Raw genomic sequence first — 8845 nt, 5'->3', positions numbered from 1 at the left:
TGACTTTCACTGGCTTTTTTGCATCATTGTCTACACATTTTAGGGAAACTCTTTATTGAGGAGGAAGCAGTTTTGTTGCCCTTTGGCCCATGCACCCTCTGAGTCAGGTGAACAGTGATGGTGGTACCCACTGGATTGTCAGGATACCAGAGCAAAAGGCCTGTTTCCAAAGCCCACACAGGGACCAGACCTCAACCAAGCAAGACATGATGGGGCCTATCAGGACCAGAGAACTGGAAGAAGCTAGGGAACAGAGATCTGGCCTATTCACTCCTTGCATTGTCTTTCCATAATCCTCCTGCACAAGGGTAACTGGGGCAGGGAGCTGGAGGAGCCTGAAACAGGGCTCTGCCTGCCTGCACATAGTTTACAGGGAACCCAGATCAGGCAGCTGGAAGATGCCAGGAAATAGGGGTCTGTCCTCCTCACTCTGTGCCAGGGAATCTGGACCAGGGAGGGAGCTGGGAGGAGCGAGGAAACAGGAGTCTGGCCTGTTCACTCCACTCAGCTGTGCCCACCTGCACAGTCTGGAGCAGGGAGCCAGGACCAGGCTTTTTCTTTTTCTTTTCTTTTTTTTGTTTTGATCAGAACCAAGCAAAGTGCTTTATTATTGCAAGGAAATTGATATGCAGTGAAATTGCCCTCAAAGAAACTAGAACATAAGAAGACTTCCCAGCAGATCAAAACAGGCCCCATCTGCTCGCTCTTGCACTGAACACATATGGTGTACATAGCCACTAGGCCACAAAATACATATTTTTTTTGAGGTAGGATCTCTCTAGTCCAACTTGACCTAGAACTCACTCTGTAGCCCTAGGCTGGCCTTGAACTCACAGTGGTCATACCTTTGCCTCCCAAGCACTGGGATGAAAAGCATGGACCACTATGCCTATGTCTCAAAGGCACAATTTGAAGGCTATTTTCTTTCCTATCCACAATGAAACTTGGAACTTGATGGCAAGCCTAAAAGGAGAAAAGACTATAAAGGCATTTTGTTTGTTTGTTTGTTTTTGTCTTTTGAGGTAGAGCGGGTGCCCAGTGCAGGTGTAGACCGTCTCCTCTGCCACCTTCCCAAAGGCCATATTCGTACTCTGCAAGATGTCCAGAGCCCTTCGCATGTCTCCACTGGACAGAGTGACAAGGGCCTTCATTCTATCTTAAGTTATATCAACTTTCTCTTCCTCTATGACATACTCCAGGCGGGGAACCATGAGTTCTGGTGTCAGGGGACCAAACTGGAACCTCATGCATCGCCACTGCAGGGCGGGGATAATCTTGGACAGATAGTTACAGATGAGGCAAAACCTGATATTTTCTGTGAACTTCTCAATCACTCGTCTCAGGGCGTTCTGGATTGGTCCCCGAACGATGTCAAGCGTTGAGCTCCAAGACCATGCAGCCGAATTCTTTATCTTTGTATAGTTGCTTAGTGCAGGCGAGGATAGTGGACGTCTTTCCTGTCCCTGGAGGGTTGTAGAGAAGCAGGTGCAGTAGGTGGTCTTCGCTGATAAATTTCTGAATGGTGCTCAGAATATCCTGATGAGAAATGAGATCGTTCAGGGTCTGCAGCCGGTACTTCTCAACCCAGGGCAGGCTCCTGATCTTGGCAGCCGTGGGCTGCTGCTGCTGCTTGGGTGCTGACGTCTCCATGATGACAAGGCGAAGGTGGCTGGGGCACCGTGTCCCCTCAAAACCCCAGCAACTTAATGCCAGCTACACGACGTGACCTCCAGGACCTTACCAGGACCAGGCTTTTTCAATACTTCAAATTTTTTATTTTTTTATTTGAGAGAGAGAGAGAAAGAAAGAAAGAGAGACAGAGAAAATTGGTGTGCCATGGTCTCTAGCCTGCAAGTGAGCTCCAGGCACATGTGCCACCTTGTGTATCTGGATTATGTTGGTCCTTGAGAATGGAAACTGGGTCCTTTGGCCTTGTAGCTAAGCACCTTAACCACTAAACCATCCCTTCAGCCACTCCATTTGTTTTTGAGAGCTAAACAACATAAAGGGTGAAGTCCTTACAGATGGAAATATCTTTTTAAATAGTTTAGTTCAAAACTTTATTTTTTGACTTTTGGTTAAGATGGCAGCGTAGGTACCATGCCAAAGCAGCCTAGGGGGGCAAAGACCAAAAAAACTCAGCAAAATGTACACTTTTACTAAAAAGTGAGGTGTATAGGTGTATTGAAGCGGCAGTGGAGAAGTAGAAGAGATCCAGAGCATCCAGAGCCCGCACAGGCTGGCAAAAGCGGCTCTGTCAGCTTGGCCAACTGCGGCGGCGAACCAGAAAGCCGCCAGGCTCGGCTTCAGCCGCAGGAAAAGCCAGGTGTGGGAGGTTCCCCTCAGACTGGCACTCTTTGCAACTCAGGAAACCTGAAGGGAGAGCAGCAGTGAGCAACGGAGGAGCAGAACAGTGAGGTAGAAGAACATGAGGAGCAGTGAGAGAACCAGAGCAGCTGTGGCTCCCTCCCCTCCCCCACTGCCTGAACCCAGCTCCGGTGAACAGAGCAGCGATCCTGGGACCCGGCCATGCCAACTTAAGCTGACAGCAGGACCCAAGCAGGAGCAGAGTTCAGCAGCAACATCAGTGGCTCCGGCACCGGTAACAGCGGCCCCAGCAGTAGCAGCTCCAGTCGCAGCAGAAGCAGACCCAGCAGCAGCAGACCCAGGAGCGGCAGCAGCGGCAGACGCAGCAGCAGCAGCTTCTGTGTGAGCAGTGGCAGTGGACACAGCAGCAGCAGCTTCAGCAGCAGTGTGACTCCAGCAGTGGCAGCTACAGCAGCAGCAGAGGCAGCAGCAGCGGTGGGTCCAGCAGAAGCAGCTTCAGCAGCAGCGGCTACAGACCCAGCAGCAGCAGCTTGAGCAGCAGTTCCAGCAGCAGGGGTGCTGATTTGCAGGGCCACACTTGCCAGGCTCGGTTTGCCCCGCAGGAAAAGCCAGTGCCCAGCTCCAGAAATCAGAACAGCAGCCCGACGACACAGGCAGGAACTTGACTGAGACCCAAATCATCCAAGGTAACTGGGATTGCACCAGGGAAGGGTCTCACTTGGTCGCAAACTGACTTGGATCCCTCAACAGACCAGAAATATTAACCTTTTTGTTGATAGAGGATCTGGTCGTTATAATAACTACTCTTGCATACATACTTGGAGCTGTTTTTAATTGAATGTGTACAGTGTTTAGTTAAATTTTAGAATCTACCTGTATTTTATTCCACTCAGCCTGCTTGAATACTCCTATAGCAAGGAAACTAAACCCCTAAGAACATCTTTGTAGATACTCTGAGAGTCTTAAGTGTAGGGAGCTAATGCAGACGCCATTACAAGATGGCGCTGGCTTCCTGCCAGTCTTGAGGTAACCAATTCCTTATTTAGGCAGTGCCTTGGCGCCAACCTCGCTTGAGGTTGCGCATGCGCTTGACGCACCTTGTCCCAAGCCTATCCCATGGCTCCTGTGGGCGGGTGAGCCTATGGCAGCCAATCAGCAGGCGCCCCGTAGTATTCTGCCCTATAAAAGCAGCTACACTCCTGCGCCCCTCGCCCCTTGCCATCAGCTTTCCTGTTAACCAAGAGGCTCTCCAATAAAGTGTGATCAAGAAGGATCTTCGTCTGGTGGTCGTTCTTCTCCTGCAGGACAGGGGGCTCGCCCCAAAGTGGTGCTGAAATCCCGGGACGCTGGGTGCTTTGTGGTCACCGGGCGAGGGGCCGAAGAGGATCCAGAACTTGACACACAGAGAGGAAGACGTCTGAACAGGATTCCCCTCATTGGGCTCCAGCCCGGCTGGTGAGGACAGTCAAGCGATCTCCAGAGGAGGGTCCAGAAGACAGTAAGGTACATCAGGGCGGAGATGATAAAGGTCTTGTGGATAATCTTCCTCCTGTGCCTGGAATCCATTAAAGGAGAGCCACGTTGGGGTATTCTGTCAACCTTTCCCAAACCTATGCTGGTGCTCCATTCTGCCACAGTCTTCCCTCGCTTCTTTACAACTCCATTTTCAAAGTGGATTTTATGTGGGACAAATGGCAGCTGCACGGACTTTACACCCTTTGTACTGTTACAAGGAGGACTTGTAGCTTGCAATAATGTGTCCGGGACCCTCCATACAGAGAATCAAGTGGAAGAGGAAGAGACACAAGATGAAGGGGCATTTTGGAAGCGCCTCAGTACATCTGTGGGTGTTAATGACATTGGACATGGCTGTGGGAAGAATACTTCCTTTGCCCCTACACCGGCGTGTGTTCATCCACCATTTCTGTTCGTTCTTAGTAACTTCTCTTTCAGTAATTGTACCAATGCTTCCTGTTACTTGTCTCAATGCTGGAATGCCAAGGTATTCAAGAATGCTATGGTCCTTAGGGTGCCCTGGTGGGTCCCCGTGCCTGTAGAGGCCCCAAGCACGCTATTGCTATTCAGACAAAAAAGAGATTTTGGTATCATGGCAGCAGTGATAGCAGCTGTGGCCGCAATAGCAGCTGCTGCCACAGCAGCCGGTGTGGCCATGGCCACTTCGGTACAGACTGCTGAAACTTTGAATAGTTTGGTCTCCTCCACTACCGTGGCCCTGGAGACTCAGACAGCCCTAAATTCCCATCTAAAGAGTGTTCTCTTATTTTAAGGAATGGGTAGGAGTGGGAATGTTCCTGGTGTGCTGCCTGGGAGGATGCGTACTTTGCCTCTGGTTGATTTGCCGCCTGTGAACCCAGACCAAGAGAGACAAGATGGTCATTTCTCAAGTGCTCGCTGCCTTGGAAAGTGGTTCCTCCCCCCAAATTTGGCTGTCAGCTTTAAAAGGCAAATAGCTCCCCTGGCCCTTGCATCCTCAGGGTCTCAGAGTACCCATTGCACGAGGATGGGCAGGGATCTGGTAGCTTTCGTTTGACTGCCGCCTTTGCACTCTCAGGGGATCTGTCCCATTGCACTGAGGAAGGGGAGGTTGAACTTCTTCCCTTGATCGGTCAACACATCATGAGGTGCGGACCTGATCGGGAAGGTGGCTATTTTTCCTGAGCTATGCCATAAGTTAATAAAAAAGGGGGAACTGTAGGGAGCTAATGCAGACGCCATTACAAGATGGCCCTGGCTTCCTGCCAGTCTTGAGGTAAACAATTCCTTATTTAGGCAGCGCCTTGGTGCCAACCTCGCTTGAGGTTGCACATGCGCTTGACGCACCTTGCCCCGAGCCTATCCCGTGGCTCCTGTGGGCGGGTGAGCCTATGGCAGCCAATCAGCAGGCGCCCCGTAGTATTCTGCCCTATAAAAGCAGCTACACTCCTGCGCCCCTCGCCCCTCGGCATCAGCTTTCCTGTTAACCAAGAGGCTCTCCAATAAAGTGTGATCAAGAAGGATCTTCATCTGGTGGTCGTTCTTCTCCTGCAGGACAGGGGGCTTGCCCCACTTAAGAGCCACACCTAACACCTTAAGCTCCTACCCTGAAAATATATTACATCAAATCAATTGATACAGCTAAGAATACCCGTCTAGCTAGAAAATCCAAGTATTAAATTAATCCAAGATGCAAAAATATATACATTATAACACAAGAAACACTAAAAAGCAAGACGATATAAATCCACCTAAAAGTAATAATGCATCAGAAATGTCCTCCAGCGAGAACAAGTTAGAGGAAATGCCTGAGAAAGAATTCAAAAGAATGGACCCAGCTATAGCACTCCTAGGCATATATCCAAAAGACTCATCACATTTCCTTAGAAGTACATGCTCAACCATGTTTATTGCTGCTCAATTTATAATAGCCGGGAAATGGAACCAGCCTAGATGTCCATCAACAGATGAGTGGATAATGAAGATGTGGCACATTTATACAATGGAGTTCTACACAGTGGTAAAGAAAAATGAAGTTATGAAATTTGCAGAAAAATGGATGGACCTGGAAAGTATTATACTAAGTGAGGTAACCCAGACCCAGAAAGCCAAGTGCCACATGTTCTCTCTCATATGTGGATCCTAGCTACAGATGACTGGGCTTCTGCGTGAGAATGAAAATACTTAGTAGCAGAGGCCAGTAAGTTAAAAAGGAGACATAAAGGGTAGAGAAAGGAAGGGGGGAGGATACTTAATAGGTTGATATTGTATATATGTAATTACAATGATTGTAATGGGGAGGTAATATGATAGAGAATGTAATTTCAAATGGGAAAGTGTGGGGGTGGGGAGGGAGGGAATTACCATGGGATATATTTTATAATCATGGAAAAAGTTAATAAAAATTTTAAAAATAAATAAATAAATAAAAGAATTCAAAAGAATGATTATAAATAAGTTGAAGGAGGTCAAAGAAAAAAATAAAAAGGAACAAAGAAGAAATCAAAGGAATCAAAGAAGATGCAGGACACCAATTTAATGAAATAAAGAAGGCAATACAAGACAAAAATAAGGAAATAGAAATAATTTTAAAAAAAGTCAGAATTACTAGCAATGAAGAACACAGTTAACGAAATAAAAAACTCTGCAGAAAATTTCACCAGTAGGATGGATGAGGGAGAGGACAGAATATCTAAGCTAGAAGACCAGGTGGCAGATCTAGTACAGTCCAACAAAGAGAAAGACAAACTTATAGAAAAGTATGAGTGGGAATTTCAAGATATTCGGGACACTATGAAAAGATCCAATATAAGAATTCAGGGCATAGTAGAAGGAAAAGAAATCCACTCCAAAGGCATAGTAGGCATCTTCAACAAAATCATACAAGAAAATATCCCTCAAATTGGGAAAGAGGTGCCAATGCAGATACAGGAAGCCTTTAGAACCCCAGCCAGACAAAACCTGGAAAGAACCTCTCCATGCCATATTATAATCAAACTTCCAAACACACACACCAAAGAAAAAATATTGAAAGCAGTTAGAGAGAAAAATCAAGTTACCTACAAAAGTAAGCCCATCAAGATTATAGTAGATTATTCAACACAAACTTTTAAAGCCAGAAGGGCTTGGAGTGATATATTCCAAGTTCTGAAAGATAACAACTGTCAACCAAGGTTACTTTATCCTGCAAAGTTATCCATTCAAATAGACGGAGAAATAAGGACATTCCATGACAAAAGCAGATTAAAGGAGTATTTGAAGACAAAACCAGCTCTACAGAAAATACTTGATAGAATCCTCTATGCTGAAGAAAAGGAAAAGCACACATATAAGGAACCTAGAAAAAACTAGAAATACTCAAATACTAGTTAACTGAAGACAGCACAGGTAGAACCGAAACCACAAAAAAAAAAAAAAAGGCAAACATAAATACACACCTTTCAATAATATCTCTTAATATCAATGGCCTCAATGCCACAACAAAAAGAAATATATTTGCAGACTGTGTTAAAAAGCAGGATCCTACAATTTGTTGTCTCCAAGAAACTCACCTTTCTACAAAGGATAGATATTAACTTAGGGTGAAAGGTTGGAAGACGGTGTTTCAAGCAAATGGGCCTAGAAAACAAGCAAGGGTTGCTATCCTAATACCAGACAAGGTAGACTTTAGTCCAATGGAAGTCAAGAAAGATAAGGAAGGTCACTTTATATTGATTAAGGGCACACTCCAACAGGAGGGCATTACAATCCTAAACATACATGCACCTCACATGGGGGATCCAAAATTCATCAAACAAACACTATTGGAACTAAGGTCACAGATAACACCAAACACAGTGGTGGTGGGTGACTTTAACACCCCACTCTCATCAATTGACAGGTCATCCCGGGGAAAAATAAAAAGAGAAGCAACTGGACTAAATGAGGTCATAGAAGGAATGGACTTAACAGATATATATACAGGACATTTCATCTAAAGGCTGCAGACAATACATTCTTTTCAGCAGCACATGGAACATTCTCTAAAATAGACCATATATTAGGACACAAAGCAAATCTTAACCAATTCAGGAAAATTGAAATAATTCCTTGCATTCTATCTGACCACAATGGAATTGAACTACAAATCAGTAGCAAGAAAGGCTATAGAGCATACACAAAATCATGGAAACCAAACAATACACTACTAAATGATGAATGGGTCAATGAGAAATCAAGAAGGAAATCAAAAAATTTATAGAGTCAAATGATAATGAGAACACAACATACCAAAATCTCTGCGACACAATGAAGGCAGTTCTAAGAGGTAAATTTATAGCCTTAAGTGCCTATATTAAGAAATTAGAACGGCCGCAAGTAAACGATCTAATGCTTCATCTTAAAGCCTCGGAAAAAGAAGAACAAGGCAAACCAAAAATCAGTAGACGGGAAGAAATAATAAAGATTAGGGCAGAAATTAATGAAATAGAAACAAAAAGAACAATCCAAAGACTTAATGAAACAAAGAGTTGGTTCTTTGAAAGGATAAACAAGATTGATAAACCCTTAGCAAATCTGACCAAAAGAAAGAGAGAAGAGACACAAATTAATAAAATCAGAGATGAACAAGGTAACATCACAACAGATTCCAGAGAAATTCAAAAAATCATAGGGACATACTATAAAAGCATATACTCCACAAAGTATCAAAGTCTGAAAGAAATAGATGATTTCCTTGATCTATATGACCTACCTAAATTAAATCAGGATGAGATTAATCACTTAAATAGACCTATAACAAACATGGAGATCCAAACAGTTATCAATAATCTCCCAACTAAAAAAAGCCCAGGCTGGATGGATTCACTGCTGAATTTTACCAGACTTTTAAGGAAGAGCTAACACCATTGCTTGTTAAGCTTTTCCAGGAAATAGAAAAAGAGGGAATTCTATCAAACTCCTTCTATGAGGCCAGCAAAACCCTGATACCAAAACCAGGCAAACATAGAACAAAAAAAGAAAATTCAGACCAATCTCCCTCATG

General features: G+C 44.8%; 1 pseudogene; it reads right to left on the bottom strand.

Moving 5' to 3' along the window:
- Nucleotides 1-896: 896 nt before the first annotated feature.
- Nucleotides 897-1662, bottom strand: LOC101618020 (annotated as a pseudogene).
- Nucleotides 1663-8845: the final 7183 nt, after the last annotated feature.

This window comes from Jaculus jaculus, chromosome 6, assembly GCF_020740685.1.
Source record: "Jaculus jaculus isolate mJacJac1 chromosome 6, mJacJac1.mat.Y.cur, whole genome shotgun sequence".
NCBI lineage: Eukaryota > Metazoa > Chordata > Mammalia > Rodentia > Dipodidae > Jaculus > Jaculus jaculus.
Note: the sequence above shows the minus strand (reverse complement) of the source record. Positions and strands in the feature narration are given on the sequence as shown.